This window comes from Trichosurus vulpecula, chromosome 9, assembly GCF_011100635.1.
Source record: "Trichosurus vulpecula isolate mTriVul1 chromosome 9, mTriVul1.pri, whole genome shotgun sequence".
Classification (NCBI taxonomy): Eukaryota; Metazoa; Chordata; class Mammalia; order Diprotodontia; family Phalangeridae; genus Trichosurus; species Trichosurus vulpecula.
In genome coordinates this window covers 85165979-85185289 of record NC_050581.1, presented here as the reverse complement: position 1 = coordinate 85185289, position 19311 = coordinate 85165979, and the positions used below count along the sequence as shown (strand labels likewise).

The 19311-nt window shown below is 38.7% G+C and overlaps 1 protein-coding gene across 1 annotated transcript in view; it reads right to left on the bottom strand.

Annotated features, from left to right (window-relative positions):
- The window catches only part of JAK2 (Janus kinase 2), a 156007-nt gene extending 137133 nt beyond the window's left edge, over window positions 1–18874 (bottom strand). The window contains exons 1-2 of the mRNA XM_036739659.1: window positions 18052–18874; window positions 17542–17618 (exon numbers count right to left, since the gene is read on the bottom strand). The gene's annotated coding sequence lies outside the window, so the exon portion shown is untranslated. The remainder of the gene's footprint in view (window positions 1–17541; window positions 17619–18051) is intronic.
- Between the last annotated feature and the right edge of the window lie 437 nt (window positions 18875–19311).

Here is a 19311-nt window from a genome sequence, read left to right as displayed (position 1 = left end):
AGGAATATATTGAGAGAGGGAGATAGGGAGAGATAGAATGGGGTAAATTATCTTGCATAAAAGTGGCAAGAAAAAGCAGTTCTGTAGGAAGGGAAGAGAAGGCAGATGAGGGGGAATGAGTGAATCTTGCTCTCACCAGATTTGACCTGAGGAGGGAATACCATACATATTCAATTGGGTAACTGACGCCACAGGAAAAAAGGAGGAAGAAGAAGATAAAAAAGGGGGGGATGATAGAAGGAAGGGCAGATGGGGGGGGTAATCAAAAACAAACACTCTCGAAAGCGGACAGGGTCAAGGGAGAAAATTCAACAAAGGGGGATAGGTTAGGAAGGAGCAAAATATAGTGAGTCTTTCACAACATGAGTATTGTGGAAGGGTTATACATAATGACACACATGTGGCCTATGTTGAATTGCTTGACTTCTTAGGGAGGGTGGGTGGGAAGGGAAGAGGGGAGAGAACTTGGAACTCAAAGTTTTAAAAACAGATGTTCAAAAACAACAAAAAAAAGTTTTTGCATGCAACCAGAAAATAAGATACACAGGCAATGGGGCATAGAAATTTATCTTGCCCTACAAGAAAGAAAGGGAAAAGGGGATGGGAGGGGAGTGGTGTGACAGAAGGGAGGGCTGACTGGGGAACAGGGCAACCAGAATATATGCCATCTTGGAGTGGGGGGGAGGGTAGAAATGGGGAGAAAATTTGTAATTCAAACTCTTGTAAAAATCAATGCTGAAAACTAAATATATTAAATTTTAAAAAAGACTTAAAAAAAAGAAATTATAAAACAAAGCCAAAAGAATGAAAATACAGAAAACAATGTGACATATCTCAATGGAAAAACAACTGTCCTGGAAAATAGATCCAGGAGAGATAATTTAAGAATCACTGGACAACCTGAATGCCATGATCAAAAAAAGAGCCTGGACATTGTCTTTCAAGAAATTATCAAGGAAAATTGCCCTGATACTCCACAACCAGAGCAGAAAATAGAAATGGAAAGAATCCACTGATCACTGCCCAAAACAGATCTCAAAAGGAAAACTACTAAGAAAAGTGTAGCCAAATCCCAGAGTCCCCAGGTCAAAGAAAAAATATTGTGAGCAGCCAGAAAGAAACAATTCAAGTATTGTGGAAACACAATCGGGATAACACAAGATTTAGCACTTTCTATATTAAGGGATCAGAGGGCTTGGAATATGATATTCAAGAGGTCAAAGGAACTAGGATTAAAACCAAGAATCACCTACCCAGCAAAACTGAGAATAATACTTCAGGGTAAAAAATTGACATTCAATGAAAAAGAGGACTTTCAAGCATTCTTGATGAAAAGACCACAGCTGAATAGAAAATCTGACTTTCAAATACAAGACTCAAGGGAAGCATGAAAACATAAACAGGAAAGAGAAATCATAAGGGACTTAAAGTTGAACTGTTTACATTCCTACATTAAAAAATGATATTTGTAACTCATGAGATCTTGCTCCGTATTAGGGTACTTGGAGGGATTTATATACATATACACATATATGTATATAGACAGAAGGCACAGGGTAAGTTGAATGTGAAGGGATGATATCTAAAAAATAAAATTAAGGGGTGAGAGAGGAATGTACTGGGAGAAGGAAAAAGAGAGAGGTAGAATGAGGTAAATTATCTCACATAAAAGAGGCAAGAAAAAGCTTTTACAAAGGAGGGGAAGATGGGCGAGCTGAGAAGGAATGAATGAACCTTACTCTCATCAGATTTGGCTTAAGGAGAGAATAATATACACACTCAATTGGATATGAAAATCTATCTTACCCTACAGGAAAATAGGGGGAAAGGGGTTAAGGAAGGGGAGGATAATAGAAGGGAGGGTGAATGGGAGGAAAGGGTAATCAGAAGCAAACACTTCTGAGGAGGGACAGAGTCAAAGGAGAGAACAGAATAAATGGGGGGGCAGGATAGGATGGAGAGAAATATAGTTAGTCTTTCACAACATGACTATTATGGAAGTGTTTTACATAACAATACATGTATAACCTATATTGAATTGCATACCTTCTCAATGAGGGTGGGTGGGGAGGGAGGAAGGGAGAGAATGTGGAACTCAAAGTTTTAAAAATGAATGTTAAAAATTGTATTTACATGCAACTGGGACATAAGATATACAAGCAATGGGGGATAGAAATCTATCTTGCACTATGGGAAAATAGAAGGGAAGACGATAAGAGAAGGGACAGGGAGTGATAAGAAGGGAAGGCAGATTGGGGGATGGGTAATCAGAACGCACGCTATCTTGGGGTGGGAGGAGAGGAGAGATGGCAGGGAAATATGGAACTCAAAATCTTGTGGAAGTGAATGCTGAAAACTAAAAATAAATTAATTAATAAAAAATAAATAAAAGTCTGTCTTCTCCTGTTTTTAGGGTCTAGTCCTAAGCTGAGGAAGGGGCCTGGTTCCAATTTGTTGGGCAATTGGCATGCACTGTTTAATGAATCATGTGCTGGGAAGATCTAACCTTTGTTTCCTCAGTCATTTCATCTTTTACCCACTATAACATAAAAATATAACTGAAATATCCAAACATGAATAGGAAATTAAGGTAAGATATCACTGGTTTAGCAGAATCCCATAAAATGGAATGGACTGAGCAAAGGCTTTTATCTTTTTTATTATCCCCTCTCTCTCTGCCCCTCCAAATTTCCCAATTTTGCTAAAGGTACCATTTTCCTCCCAGTCACCCAGGTTCTTAACCTTTGAATCATCCATGACTCTTGCTTCTCCCTTTTCTAACTTATCCAGCCAGTTTCCAAATCTTGTCAATGTTATTTCTATGGCATCGCTCACATTTAGCCCCTTCTCTCCACTAACACAGCTACCACCCTATTTCACGGCCTCATCACTTTTCGTCTGGACTATGGTAACAGCCTCCAATTTGGTCACCCTGTTTCCCCCTCCCCTCTCCCATCCATCTTACACTCAGTTGCCAAAATAATCTTCAAAGAATATAGATTTGATCATGTCACTCCTCTGCTCAAAGGCCTTCAGTGGGTTCCCACTATAATCTTCAGCCTGACATTCAAGGCACAATATAATCTATGTCCCACCTACCATCTTGCCAGCCTCGTTTGCCTTAATATCACTCGCTGTGGCATGCTATACATGCCAATCAAACTGGACACTCCATCTCCCACTTCCACATATTCACATGGGCTGTCCCCTGCCATACTTGGATTTAAATTCCCTCCTAATCATCTCTGCCTTTCAGAATCCTTGTTTTCTTCCAAGGCCCAGTTCAGGTGCCACCTCCACCATGAAGGCTTTGCAAATCTCCCAGTTGTTAATGTTCCTCTCCACCTTCATTTAGCTTTAAACATACTTATTTGTGTATATGTTGTATCAGCTTGGTAACAACGTTACTAGCAGCTGCTGTGGAAGTGTAAGACCAGTAACACCAGCACACAGGAGGGCTGCTAGCACACGTTCTTTGATCTGCTTTTCTAAGGAAAGAAACTTTAAGGGGTCATACAATCTCACTTTAATTAAACATACATATATCATTCACTTAGTTCAGGGGAAAAAGTCAGCACCCTGAACTTCAGAGTAAATACAAACAGAAATTACAGAGAAAATACAAACAGAGGATATAACCCAGATCACCAGACAGGCTTCTAGCTGTTTGACCAAATCTATACATACATAGTTACCAGAGAAAGAAGCACCAACATCTGGATTTTCAAAGGAGGGGAGGGGCTCCTTAACGGCTACCCAGTCTCCACACCAACACTCTTCCAATGAGTGAGCCCCTCCAAAAAACGCTAACCTCAGAATAGATATACACTAGCAAAAGGGTGTGGGCCTTCCTACAAAGGCAAGACTCAATCAAAGGCACCTGATTGCCTTAATGCTAAGCACTCCGAAACAAAAGATAACAAAAAGTCCCACTTTGCTTGCCATTACACTTGGGCAGGGACTGTTTCATTTTTATACCCCTAAGCACCTAGCAGAATGTGTTGCGCATCACAGGCACTTAATAGATACTCAATTTGACCCCCAACCCTCTGCTAAGTATATGCTCTCCCCTCTGGCCTACACGCTCTCAACAATACCAATTCCCTTGCCCCTTCTAGGAAAATCATTATTTTTAATGCCAAAACACACTGCATGGGGGACTGTGGAAAGAAAGCAAATAGTCCTTTATCCTTCAGCAAGATCATTATCACAGACACTTAGAAACCTCAAGCTGCCTCTTAAGTCCTTTGCAGCATGGCAGGAGCCCTTTGCTTCAACCAGATATAGCTCAATTACTAGCTGGTTCCCAATACCACTCCTAAGTCTTCCAAACTGGTTCTATTCCTGGCCTTACATCCCACTTACACGTCTCTGCTGTAGGAGCCACTTTTAATATTTCACAGTATGGCAGTCCCTAGCTATTGCCTCACTTGGTACAGAGTTTGAGACTGGCATGTTTTTTAGATCTGACCACATCACTATCCTAACTCAATCAACCCCAGGGACTATTATTTCTCTAGCGCTAAGTATAAACTCCTCTACCTTTTAAAGCCCTTCACAACCAGATCTCAACTTACCTTTCCAATCTCATTGGGCATTACTACTTTCTCTTTTACACTCTGAGATCCAACCAAACTGGCCTTCTCTCTATTCTTCACACTCAACACTCTATCCCCTTTCTCCAGGCCTTTGCTTTGGCAGAACCCCCATGCCCATAAGCCATTCCCTCCTCACTGCCACCTCAGCAGATTCCTCTGATTTTTTATATGAAGCCTTTCATGATCCCTCAACTGCTAATGTCACCTCCTCCCAAAACATCTTGTATACACCTAATTTGTATTTATTTTCTATTTAATCTGCATATATTGCCCAGACCATCAGGACAAGGAATACCAAGTAGATGAAGAATATCCACTGTACAGATTTCAACAAGCATTTGGATATTGCTATAAGACAACCTGTGGGGCTTGTCCATCAATATGTATATCTGGGAGAAAACAGATGGAAAATAATTTGGGACCATACTTAAAATGGGAAGAGGAAAGAGATCTGGACTGCCTTCAGGAACCTGCCAAGTTACTTAAATAGCCCCTAGCTTCCAATGGAAGCAAAGGCCCATCTTTTTATATCAACATTCTACCACTGTTGCTATAGGTCAGCAAGATACAGGTTACAAACTCCAAAAATAAGAGTAAAAGATATCATCAAGCAACTACATGACAGAAAGAGAAAACGGGCTAGTCATATATTGAGAGCAAGGGGTAGCAAATACATAGCCAGAGGATTCCACTGTCACTCTCCTAATATCAGAAGGTAAAAGTGGGATGGACTCCCTGTGGCAAACCAATAGGAAGACATGAACAAGAGTCAAATAGGATGAGCAAATGTGAATAGCCTGTAATTTGCATTACTGGAGGGAAATCTTGAGTTAGTGAGATCACAGATTCATTTGAGTATTCTATAAGACTAACTACATGTAGTATCCTCTAAGAGGCAGATATAGACGAGACTGAAAAACACCTAATTTGTGAGAATTCTATCACTTGTCATAATTTCTTTCACTGTCTATACTTCTAGGCTTTTTTCTTTATTCATTCAGCTATGCTCTAATAGGTCTTCAATTCAACACACTGTAATTTAATTTTTACTTTAATATTTATGGAAAAGCAATTTGTCTAAGTACTAAAATGCCACACACTGTTATATACAAAGAAATAGCTGAAAATCCGGAGATCACTGATTCATAAAGTCTACTCACAATTCTAATGATGAAATGACTTTAAGCTTCTCACTACTTTCTCATGACATAAAAGTCAACGCATCTTTCCTAAGTCAAAATCTTAATTCTGAAACAAAAATTTTCCTATTCATGCTAAACTATTATTGTCATACTTCAATAAAAAGCTTTGTTTGATTATGATACAAAGGCAGGAGTGCTTAAGGTTAGGGCACCTAGGCTTGATTCCTAGCTCCAACATTTAATAACTGTGTGACCAGGGATAAGTCACTTAACTTGCCTTTCATTTCAGTCTTATCAACAATAAAATGGGGGCGATGCTTTTGGTACTTACCACTCTCACACAAGATTGCTGTGAGGAAAAATTCTGTACACCTTTAAAGCATCTTTTAAATATTTTATTTTTTTCAAATTACATGTATAAATTTTTAACATTTTTTGAAATTTTGAATTCTTTAATTCTTTCCCTCCCCCACCCCCTTCTCCTTGAGAAGGCAATTTAATATAAGTTTTATATATATATTCAGTCATGCAAAACATACTTCCATATTAGTCATATTGTAAAAGAAAATATCAGACTCCATCAGTTCTTTCTCTGGAGGCAAATAGCATTTTTCATCATGTGTCCTGCAGAATTGTCTTAGATCGCTGTATTGCTGAGAACAGCTAAGTCATTCACAGCTGATCACTGTACAATATTGCTCTTACTGTGTTCAATGTTTTCCTGGTTCTGCTCACTTCAGTTTTCATCAATTCATGCAAGTCTTTCCAGGTGTTTCTGAAAGAATCTTGCTCTTCATTTCTTACAGCATGATAGTATTCCATCACAATCATATGCCATATTGCTCTGCCATTCCCCAGTTGATGGGCATCCCTTCTTTGCCATTACAAAAGAGCTGCTATAATTTTTGTACATGTAGGTCCTTTTCCTTTTTTCCCCTCTCTTTGGGATACACACCTAGTAATGTTATTACTGGGTCAAAGGGTATGCAGTTTTATATCCTTTTGGGAATAGCTGCAAATTTCTCTCCATAATGGTTGTATCAGTCTTAAAGCACCTTAGAAGTATGAGTTATTCATATCTAAGGCTCAATTATTTTATTTTTATGGTTCAGTATTCCTTCCAACAGTACTAAGTATAACCTACATGAAACTGAAAATTGATGCCTCACTTTTTCTTTTGTATTATTTTAGTGAGGCTTAATCAATTTATTATTTTTTATCTTATTATGTATTAATGATCAATCTAGTATATTGCCTCCCTAGTATATTGGCTCCCTCATTATGTCTACACCTGTAACTTCATTTACCTACTGTGAAATTTGAAAACTGATATTCCATGATTTAATTATTGATTGAGAATTGTATCCAATCAGTACATCTAATCAGAATCAATATTTATGAATCAAATTCAGTTTGATTGTATTGGCCCCTATTATTAGTAAAATTTCTAAGAGCTTAACTTCCCCATTCCTACGGGGAAAAATTCAAATCTGTGAGCTTTTGCTGACTGTGTGGATAGATGAGTTAATCTGGTAAGAGGATGTTTACCCACTATGGACTTTCCAGAGGATGTCAGTCATAGGATGGCATCACCAACCAATCAGGAGCAAAATAAGTCTGTATAGTCATTGTGTAAATGCTATAAAAGAGTTGCTCTGTCAGATACATCCTTGACACTACTGAGGGGTCTTAGATCCAATTTTCTAGTATTTGCTAACCATACTAATAAACAGATCATGGTCAGAACTTTGTGCCTCAGTTTTTCTTTATCACAGATTTCTATCACAACACCTATAGATGCCTTCTTTGTCCTATGTGGCTTTTTGTTCATGGACTCTCACACATTCTCCACAAGGATCCATAAAATGTGCTGGGAGGCCTGCTCTAGATCTGTTAACTTCATACTGATGCCAATGTCTCATGAAAGCTATTTATAAATTACCTCTCACTCTTGGTACACAGCTTCCCTTCCTTTTCCAGTAATCCATCTTTCTGATGACATTCTTTAATCTTAATCCTGTGCAACTCCTTACTAGCCCATCAAAATGTGTAAATAGCACATCAAAATGTGTGAATAGCACATCAAAAGAGTTTTATTCCAGAGGTGTTAAGAGGAAAGCAATGGTTAGTTAAATCAATACGTAATCAGTATGCTATTAACATATAAATGCTAACTCCAACAAAAAAGAAAAAAGCAAAATTTTGGTTTATAGTAGAACTGTTTGTAACTATGTCAAAACTATTCAACATTTCTGAGACCTTTTTCCTAAGGAAGTTCTCCTTAATGTATAATAGTAACAAGAGTCTTATAAGAAAATAAATTAAATATTTGAACCTTCAGAAAAAAAAATCATGCGAACATTAAACCTTACAGAGTAAATGCTCATCTAGTTAAGTTCTCTCACTTTAAAATGAGGAAACCAGGGCCAGGAAAGTCTAAATGACTTATTGTACTTCGCACACTACCTGGCACATAGTAGGCACTTAATAAAAGCTTGTTAACTGACTTGCCATTATTCAGACAGTAAATGGTAGAGCTGGGATTATCATTTCTAGACAGTTGCCCCTTTCATCTGTCCACCAGACTCCACGATACATGAAGGTAAGGGTAGCAACCTATTCATCTCTGAATCTTTGGTATGCTTATTTGGTATACATTCCTTGTTTTATAAACATTTGTTAAATCAAAATTACATTCTGATTACTTTTTAGATGGGAAGAAATGCATCTTTTAAAGTGAGTTGATATATTATCATTGCTTCAGCACTTAAAATTCCCCCTTCCATGCTCATTTCACATTATTCCCCTTCTAGTAATCTGCATTAAATCAGAATGATTTGAGGAGAAAAATAGACTTCTGATTTCACTAGCTGGAAAAATCTAATAATTTACCAAAAGAAAAAAATATATCATTCAATTCAATGAATTTATTAAGTACCTACTATGTATAAGACACTGTGCTGAAGAAACAGCTGTAAATTTTTAAACATATTATTCTAAATATAACTATTCTGTATATAGTACTTTAAGATTTACATTTGAGCAACACAACAATCCTGTGAAGTAAAGACTGTCTTATTTTTCTATTTATATCAGAGTGCTTTGTATAAAGCAAATGCTTAATAATGCTTTATTCATTCATCTAAAACAGGAAAACTGAGAAATATATTTTTTAATATTGAAGAATTTTATTGCCGAAAAAGAACACATCTATGTTCTCCCTTAAGATGTAGCATGCATGGTTCAGTAGAACGAATACTGAACTAGAAAATCAAGATAACCAGGTTCTAATTCTGACCGCTAATGACTAGATGCATAATGTTGGGTAAGTCCATTATGTGTCAGCTTCCTCATATGGAATAATAAGGGGATTATTATATAACCATTTGGGTCTAACATATCTGACAATTCTTAGTTCATATCTTAGTTTTCATCTCTCACAGGGACCATGAGTTGTACCTTCTCCTAGACCATGCAAACACCTGACAGATCATCCTCAAATTCTGCTTTCCATTGGTCCCAACTCCAAAAAAGACTTAAAAGGTAGTAAATTTTTCTTTCCTTCATTTGAAAAATGAGGAGGTTGGAATAAATAACCTCTACTCAAAGGTGTGCTACAGCCAGCTCTAACTGACTTTAGAGAGACAATTATTAAATTTTCAGTATGAACATTTAAGTGGGCAAATGCTATGAATCAACCTTGATTTATTAATGAAGAAAAGGCAGATTAAACCTAAAAGTGTGAAATGCTATCTCTTTTTTTTTTAGGGGGAAGGAGGGGCTGGTTGTTAAATATTTGTTAGCACAGTCCTTCCTCTAATGGTTCTTTTTGCTTTAAGATTATCTTATAGAAAAACAAAATGAGTAATTATTATTAAAAAATCCCAGTATAAAGCTAAAATGCTTTATTAGGGAAGCAGAGGCTGAATAAAAAGCAAGGGAAATGAAGAAAAAAATTAATTTTCCTATCAAAAGGAATTATTATTCTACTTTATGTAAGAGAAATATAAGATGAATTTCGTATAGACAAAGATTGGAAAAATAAATTATAAAAATAAGAGAAAGTTTAGCACAGCAGTGATAAGGAAGCTTCAGTTTTTATTTATTTGCTTATTAACAAAATACATAATTCTTTAATTTTGTGACAAAAATCAGCATAAAAAGAGAAAGTCCTAAAAATTAAACTGCAAGTGGGAGTAAAAACCAGCACACAGTATATAGTAAATGTGGTCAATACTAGTGAACTGTACACAGTTAAAAGCATCTAAAAGGGGGTCATCAAATGTGAAAGGAAAAATGAGTTAAAAGGTTTTTTTTTTCATTTTCCCCTTACAGCAATTCCTACATATAATTGTAGGAATTTCTTTAACCAATAAAACAAATGTTAAATTAATGACTTTTCTATATTCTTAAAAAAGGAAAATTTTAAACTCCAATAAAAAAAGCAAAATTGAAAGTTACAATTTCAACTCCAACGTGCACAGGTATTCTAAAAAGAACAGAAAGAATATGATCCTAAAAAGTTAAACAAAGCAAATTAAAAAAGGTTTTACAAGCTTCTATTGAAAGTATTAAGACTAGGGACTGCAGAACCATCTGCACTGGTACGAGTTTCCTCAACTGTGATTTCATTAGTATAAGAAATTCCCGGATGAGGAAACCTCTACCAATACAGTTCAGTACTTTCTCTGCCACTTAGTCTTGAAAAAGTTATAGGACTGATAAGTAACTTGCCTAGGGTCACACAGGTCAGTATGTGTCTGAAGCAGGACTTGAACCCAGGTCTTCCTAGTGCTCTGTCCACTATACCACCCTGCCTTCTCCTGAAAGTGCAAAGAATGAAAATTAGGTTCTATCTAAAAGAAGCCAAGCTATAATTAAGAAAGCGGAAACAACAATCCAGAAAATAGAAATGATAGGTATTTACTGCATCAGTATTCTGGCACTGCTAAGTGTCGGCAGGACTGGTGACAGTTTAATAGATTGCATGTTTGGGTTTTTTTTTTTCATTTTTAAGTAATGCCAGTGCACAAGAAAATGGGTGCCACCTAAATGTACTAGAAAAGTTCCAATCCAACTGGTGCTTACTATGTATTTCATGTATACAATACACTCTGTTAAGACACAGGGAACACAAAGACAAAACCAAAAATAGTCTACCCTCAAAGAGCTTACATTCTACGGGAGAGGTATAGCTGTGTATACATGAAAACAGAGACGTGCCTGAGGAATATTATTTTGGCATCTAAGTGGAGGATGGATTGGAAAGTCAACATGAGAAGCCTGGATGGTTAGGAGGCACTGTAAAAGTATAAGCGAGAGGTGTTGAAAAGCTAAACTAGAGTAGTGACCATTTGCAGAGAAGAGAATAGATGTAAGATATACTATATGGAGGTAGATTCAACCAGACTTGAACAATTAATTAGGTGATATGGGAGAATGAAAGAGTTAAGGATGACAAGGGTGAAAATCTAAGTATCTGAAAAGGTGATATTGCCCTCACTAAATATTGGGAAGTTTGGCAAAGGGGTAGGCTTGAGGGAATGGGAAGGAGGGGCAGAGATAGAGGTGGTCAACAGTATCAATGCTGAAGAGAGATCAAGAAGGATAAGGACCGTAAGAAGGTCTTCATATTTAACAACTAAGGCAAGTGGTGATATTGGTAGTTAAAAATGCAAAAAGTTAAAAAGAAATGAAGGTAACAAGTATTGCCAACTTTTTCTAGGAGTTAAGCTTATAAAAAACAATTTTTTGCAAACCTAATATTTTAAATACTCTAAGAAAGCTTGCTATTGAGATAAAATCCTCTAACAAACTAATTTATTTTTTAAAAATCACCTTCCAATTTATCTGCTTATGAAAGTAATTCTGATAATACTAAGTTTGCAAAATACACCTGTTATCAGGACTTCAAGGCAATAAGCTATATTCCTGAAATCTTTCCATTAATTTGGAATAAAAAAGCTAAACAACTAGAATATCTAACTGCAAGGTTTTTTTTGCTGCGTTTAAGAATCATATTTGGAGGCAGCTATTATTAAACAAAAAAGTCCTTGCCTCAGATTGAGAAGAATTAGAATCTAGTCTCAGAAAAGTCATTAATGAACTAATTAAGGTCCCTTCAAATTCTAAAATTCTATTATTCTAAAATTAAACCCAGATAGAAATAATATTACTTATAAACTCAGATGGAAATAATATTACTTATATAAGGTAGGGTTATCATGAGGGAAAAAAATCAGAATGGATAGAAAGGTCTTTGAAATATTAAGGTAGTATACAAATGAGGCATTATTATTAAATGCAATTCTGCTTCTTAAGACAGAAACACTTCTTCGTATAGATGATGCAATAATTGTTTTTTAACATGATATCGTAATTTCAACTAAAAAGTAACAAAATGCAAAAAACATTAAAGTAAATTTCACCTTATCACTTAATGCTTAGATGGATGATGGAAACACAGCATCATGGATAGTGTGCCAGCCTCAGTTAGGAAGACCTAGATTCCAGTTCTACCTCCAACACACATTGGTTCCATGACATTGAGAAAGACACATAACCTCTCAGGAGATTTCAGCCTTCACTGGGAGGAGTTTCCTCACTGGGAGTTCCCCATACTAATGAAATCACAAATTATTTTTGTTGTTAGCTCTTTCAAGGAATCTTGGATGAGTTTGATATTTGGATGGGAGACACCTAGTTGTAAAGAGCCCACACTTTGTTCTACCATATCAAACACTTTTTTACTTATCAACAAACAAGAAGCACAATAGAACCTTAAATCCATTACATCTTTCAGGCAATTGTGAGATGGCAAAGATGTGGTGCATAGTTGCAAAAACCTGCTTGTTCCCTACTAATACCCTTGTGGAGGGTGCCCTCCATTCACAAATAGATGACATTTTTGCTCTAGATAGCAAAGTCTGCATATAGGTCTACAGGTAATTTTTTTCAGCCTTTTTTTTTTGGTATCAATAAGAGCCAAGAGTTTTTCCATGCCTTTGGCAATCTTCTCTGCCTTTAGATAATCTGTCAGTAAGTCCCTCAATGCCTTGCCTCCACAAAGATCTATCTGATCCAATTCAGCTGCTTTTCCTATCTTTGGGGCCATTTTTGCTTTCAGGCACTGTTATACCCTATAGGGTCCAAGTGTGGTGATTCTACTATTTTTGATATCTGTTATAAATCTTTTCCATCTTTTTTTCTCTTTGTAGTACTCTCTCCATTTTCATCACTGAATGCCCTTGGTATGATTTTGCTTAGCATACATCTTGCAAAGCATTTTGTAGATTTTTTATCTTCTGCTTCCTTCCAATCTAGGCGATTATATTGCTTATAGTTGTCCATTATCGTTTGTTTTAAGATTTTACTGACAGGCTTATAATCTAACCAAGTATTGTCTCTGGTAGCCATGTCTCCCCATCTGGTAAGTTAAATGTTTACTGCCTAAGGTGCTTTCTAGGCTCTTTTGGTCTCTGTATTATAGCAATTAATTTACACTGTTTTAACTTTTAGGTAAACTATTATATGTGTCAATATCAATTCAGTTGTCCATTTCCAATTTTTATTTTCAATATCTTGTCTAAATAATTTAGGGTTAAATCTTAATTGTATATCATATTTTTTCCCTATACAATTCTTTATTCTTCTTTATTACAAATTCCAATCCTAGCTCTGATGAGTTGATGTGGTAACTTCCATTTCCATAATTCTATTTCCTGTCTGTTGAAATGTGGTCAATTTCATTCTCTGCATGTCATTTGGTGCTAATCAAGTACAGCACCTACCAATTCTTTTTTCAAACTGCTCATGACATAGAGGTCTCAGGCTTCTGTATAATCTACAAGTCTTTAGTCTCTCTCATTTCTTTTTCCTGAACCATACTTTTCCATATACTTCTCCCCATCCTTACTTTTCCCCATCTTTATACTGAAGTCACCAAGTTACTGGAATGCATATTGACTTAATTTTGAGAGTCTTATCAAATTCTTCATAGAATTTCTCTACCATTTTGTCCTCAGCAACCAATACTGGTGCATAAACTGCAATTATTTTCATAGAATTAGTACTAAAACAAGCTTTAAGGTCACAGAGATTCCTGGCTTCATATACCATCTTCTGTTTCTTGTACTTCTTTTTATATGGAAATGTCCATGGTTTATTAACATTTGTCAAGTTCATAAAAAAGGTAAAATTTGAAAAAAAAAGTAAAGTATTAAAACAAAAAGTCTTTGAAGATCATTTAGTTCAACTCTTTGTTTTACATTTGAGAAAACAGAGGCCCAAGAGTGTAATAACATGCTTATAGTCAAACAGCTAATTAGTAGGAGAATCTGCAACTGGGCTCCAGGTTTTCTGACTCCTAGTTTAATGCTTCTTCCACTGTCATGTTGCTTCTACTTATTTGGTTAAGTATTACCTGATGATTTCATTTTTTTGTTATGAGACTATATCACCCTAAAATACTTTATAATCAATCATGAGTGCTCTAATCCCAAAGATTTATAGCAAAAGAGTAAAGGAAAAGGATGCACGTGGGGAAAGAAAATAAGCAAAAACAATGGTAGGGAGACATTTCACTGAATCATATTCTTTCCTGGTTGTTAATAGAACACAGGCTTCAGAAAGGCACAGTGCTTCATTTCATCCTTTCTACATCTCCAGAACCATAGACCATTCACTCTGCTTCAGGTTTACATCAAGGTGGCCTACCACATGGTCTCCTTTGCTTTTTAAAAACTAAGACTTAATAATTTTCTTCAGATTTCTCCTGAGACAAATGGCTCAAAACCCCATGTTGCTAAGCTGTTGTCATCTGAACATATAACATACACATGCACAATGTCAATAAGGATAGTAAGTAGGATGCAATATGATTTTAGGAATGATTAAAAACACATAAAAATATTCTAGATTAAATATATCTCACTTTCATTCTGCCTGAAATTTTCAGCATTAACAGCCCTGAGCAGAAAGCCTTGAACATAGGTTATCAATAACCTAGCCTTGAACATAGGTTACCAATAACCTATTCTTAGGTGTCCTTTTCTTTAGTCTCTCTTATAACATGACATTATTACTTTTTCTTTTCTCCCTTGATTTCCCTGACATCGAACTGTCCTGGCTTTCTACTCAGCAGCTACCACTCTCCTTCTCTTGCACATCTTCCTCCACCTACTCCTTAAGTATAAACACTTTCCATGGGATGGTACTCGGTTGCAAAATGAACTCTGGACTGGATGGTCTCTAAGGTACTCTCAATATTTAAATGAATCTTTGATTTCATTGATTTGGGAGATCCCTGAAAACAACGTAGACTGTAACCCATCAATCCATGCCTGTCCATCGTATGCAACTCTCATCCATGTCCTCCCAAAATTTCACTACGGGGGATCCACCTGAAGTGCTGGGGACTTTCTTAGATTTTTCCTGATATCACAAGGGTATCATCTGTTCACTCCAGCCATTCTATCTTCTCTTTCTGTTATATAGTGATGAACCTTCAAATTTATTGCCTCCTCATCTCCTGCCTCGGTCTCTCTCCTGAATTCTATAATTCTATATTTCCAATTGCCTACTATATTTTTTTCCAACAGATGTCCTATCACTTTAAACTGAACTTCTCTAAAGTTGAACTAAATCTTTCTCCAACTGGCCTTAACTTCCTTAATCCTGTCAAAAAGTATTCTTATTCATTCAAATACTTATTGAATACAGCACTATAAACAAGGTGCTGTGCTAAGGGCTATGGCTCCCAGGGTCAAAACCTTAGTTTTGAAACCAGAAACCACAGATACCTCCTCTCCCTTTTATAGTCTTCCTTTGCAATTCTCTCTCAGATCTTTCCCTTTTTTTCATTCCCACTGCAAACATCCTGATTTGACCCCTCATTACCTAAAATAACTGATTCCACATCTGCATATCACTCCCCTTTGCAACCTTTCCTTGTACCTAACACTAGCATAAGATCAGTCCTCTGAAAGCATATTTTTTTACTATGTTCCCTGCTACAAAGCTTTCAATTGTTTCCCATGGCCTATAAGATAAAAGTTCCAATTACAAAGCCTGGAAACCAAATTCCTCCACAATTTAGTCTTTAACCTGCCTTTACTGTTCTTCCTGATTTGGAAGAGGTATTTTGGGGTCAATCAATAAAACAATCTGACTGAAATGGAGAATTTTTATAGAGAAACAGCACAAGATAAGGTTGTGATGGTAGATTCATGCGAACTGTCACATCTTAAAGGCACAAGGCTGGGGGGCTAAAAGAAGCAATAACCATGGAGGGTAATACTAATAACTTACATTTATGCAGTACTTTGCTTTTATATGCATTAATCAATTTGAGTAGGGCTTTTAAGTTCTAAAAAGAAACTTTACTATTCTACTCAATTATACAACCATGCAGGCATTCTGGTGTAGTGGATAGAAAGTTAATCTCACAGTCAAGAAAACCTGGGTCCAAGTTTCACCTTTGACACATATGGGCTGTGTGACCTTGGACAAGTCACAACCTCTGTATCCCAGGCAATTCACTAAGACTTTAAGTTGCAGAGCAAGTAGAGGAACTTTCTTTATGAGGAATCCCTTACACCAATGAGATCACAGTCCAATTTTTAAAATGTATTTATTAAGACTCCTCAAAAAGTTGAAAGCCTAAAATCTCTTTCCCTTCTCCTTCGCAGAGAAAAAGAAATGTGGAGCTAGTGGTAGGTACATCACTTTTTATTGTCTTCTCATTCAATGGGTCTCTTTTACACTATGCACATCCCACCCTTCAACACCACCAGAAGGGAACACCACTAAAATAAATTAAAGAGAATCAGGCAATATATAATCTGATCCCTTCTCCTCAAACTGTGCGTATCACTATAACAATGAATCATACTACCTACCACCCTGCAAAAAGATATTTTTTCTACTATAAAGGCAAATAAATGTGATGAAGAGACTGCTGAACACTCTTTCACTTTAAAGCAGGTCTACAAACTGAAGATCTGTGATATGACTTCACAAAAATGTATGTACAACCAAGTTTAAATTTTAGAGAGGTGGAACTGGAAGAAAAAGAGATTATTCAAACCATAACATCTGCAGAGTGTCACATGAGAAAACTTACTGGCTACCCAACCAACTTGTCTGTATAAAACAGTTATGAAACCAAAAGTAATCCTTCCGAATGGCTCTTCTCTATGCCCCACTTCCAACCTCATTTTTCCACATTCTACCTCTCCTACAAAATCTACCCACCCCTCCCCCCCAATCAGAATTAAATGAAGTTTATTGGCCTGACAGTTTAGTAACCATCTAGCACGAGGAAGAAAAAGAACAGCAGGGTAAATCCACCCCAGTTTTTAAAAATAGGGCATTAAAAAAAAACATCAAAAAGCCTTCTAATATTTCTAACATGGTACTGGAAAACTCAACAGCAGCAAGATGAAGATGTCGGCAAGTATCTATCTTTCCTTTCTTGAAAACATTCCACTCCGCAAGATAAACCGGGTAACTTCATAAAGCCTCAGAGCTTGGGAGGAAAAGATAGGAGAAAACATTCACTTTTCTCTTTAAGCCTATAATACCTGTAAAAACCAGCAGCAAATGTTTCAAAAGGGCTCCAAAGGCAATAATAAAGGTCTAACCAAAAATAATTTAAAGTCAAGAGCAAAAGCACAAAATTTACGTTCCTCTGAAGAGGAAGCAACTGTTGCTTCTACTACCTTCCCACACAACTATTTCTGGGTACATTTTTAACATTTGCTGTCAATTCAAAGGAAACACACAGCTAAGTTCATACATACCGTCTGGTGTAAGAGAGAGAAGGGCTTCCTCTGCCCAAAAGCAACAGGTCACATCTCTTTCCCTCTACTTCTGAAACCTAAACAAAGAAGCAACAGTTACTACAGTTGAACACTGGAGAGGATAACTGACAGTTTCTCAACTGTTTCCATATTTTAAAACAGTAACTGTCCTCACTCCACCCCCCAAAAAAGAAAGAATAGAAAAAAGCAAGCATGGGAGTGAGAAGTCGAACCCAAATGTAATACAAATAAGTCAAATAAAGGAAATAAAGAATACCCCAGGTTTTCAGCTAGATATGACAAGTATATTTCTCCTGGGTCAGAAGTTAACAATTCTCACAAAGAGAGGAAGGTGGGGGATCAGAGGAAGAGGGTAAAAAACTCTTCCCCTACTCAGTCACTGACTGGGAAATCGGCCCCAGGATAAAGTCATGGAGCGCTCAAGAGGATGGGGGCGGGGGTCAGACAAGCAGGGGTGTAAGGTTCCCCGGAAGGAGGCCGCTTACTCACCCGCTGGCTCCAGCTGGCTGACCGTTTCCGTGTGCTCGCCTGTCACTCGGTCCTCGACCCCGAGGACAGGAAGGACCTAGGGGAGAGGAGCGGAGGGAGGGGAGGGGCGGACCGACCCCTCCCCCCCTTGGGGGCTTGGCAAAGGGGTGGGGGTCCTGGGACAGGGACAGCTGTGGCAGGATCGGCCTCGGACTCTCTCAGCTGGCCCCGGTCACATCCCCGGAGTTGCGGGGGGAAGAAAGCACAGGTTCTGTCCCGCTCCGGAGACAACGGCTATAAGCCTAGCGCCGTCTACCCCGCCTCCCCCTAGGCCTGTTCCCAGCTCGATTCTCCGTTCCCGGGCGGACCGAACCCAGCGCCCGAGCGGAGGAGGCCGGGGCGGAGGGGAGAGCGAGGGGGGAGGGGGAGGGAAGAGAGACAGACGCGCCTCCCGAGCCTGGCGCCTACGGGCCCACGGCTGGCAGGCGACGTTAGCCGCAGCCGCTCCCCGTCGGCACCTCGCTCTTCCTCGGCGCCGACAGCGTCCTTCTTTTGAGCTCTTTCTCAGGCGAGCACAGCAGGAAGAAGGGAGCCCATCGCCGTCATCACCCCCGCCCCCCTCCTCAGTCTCTTCCTCTTCCCTTTCCTCCTCCTCGTCCTCCTCGTCCGCGTCCTCCTCTCCCCCCAGCTGCTCCAGCGCCGCGCTAAGAACTCTGCCTCTGCTTCCAGGAGCGAGGGCCGATAGAGAAGCGAGAGAGATAGAGAGAAAGAGAGAGAGAGGGGAGGAAGGAGCGCGCGCGCGCCTCCCCCGCCCTCTTTAGCCTGCTCGCTCCCGCACGAGTCCGCGCGTGCGCGTCCCGGGGCAGCGAATTGGCGAGCTCGCCTGCGCGCTGGGCTCCAGCCTCGCGCTGGCTGGGGAGGCTGCGAGACACTGCAGGGGGGTTGGGGAGGAGGAGGGAGAGGGGGAGGGGAGAGGAGGGCTGCGGGAAGAGGAAGGGAGCGGGGGGAGGGGAGGACAGGGCCTGGGGAAGAGTGGGAAATGGGGTGGGGGCGGTGGCTAGAGGAGCAGCCGGGGGTGAGACGAGCGTCAGAGACAGACCGACCGAGACAGACCGAGAAATGCAAGCCGGGGTTCCCCAGCCCGCACCCTAGGAAAGAGAAGTAGCGAGGGCAGCTCGCTCCGGCCTTAGAAGCTGAAGGGGGGAGGGTGAGGGTGGGGGGAGAGGAAGGGCTAGAAGGAAGCGCAGCTTCAACCAACCCCAGTTGGCAGCAGAACGGTAG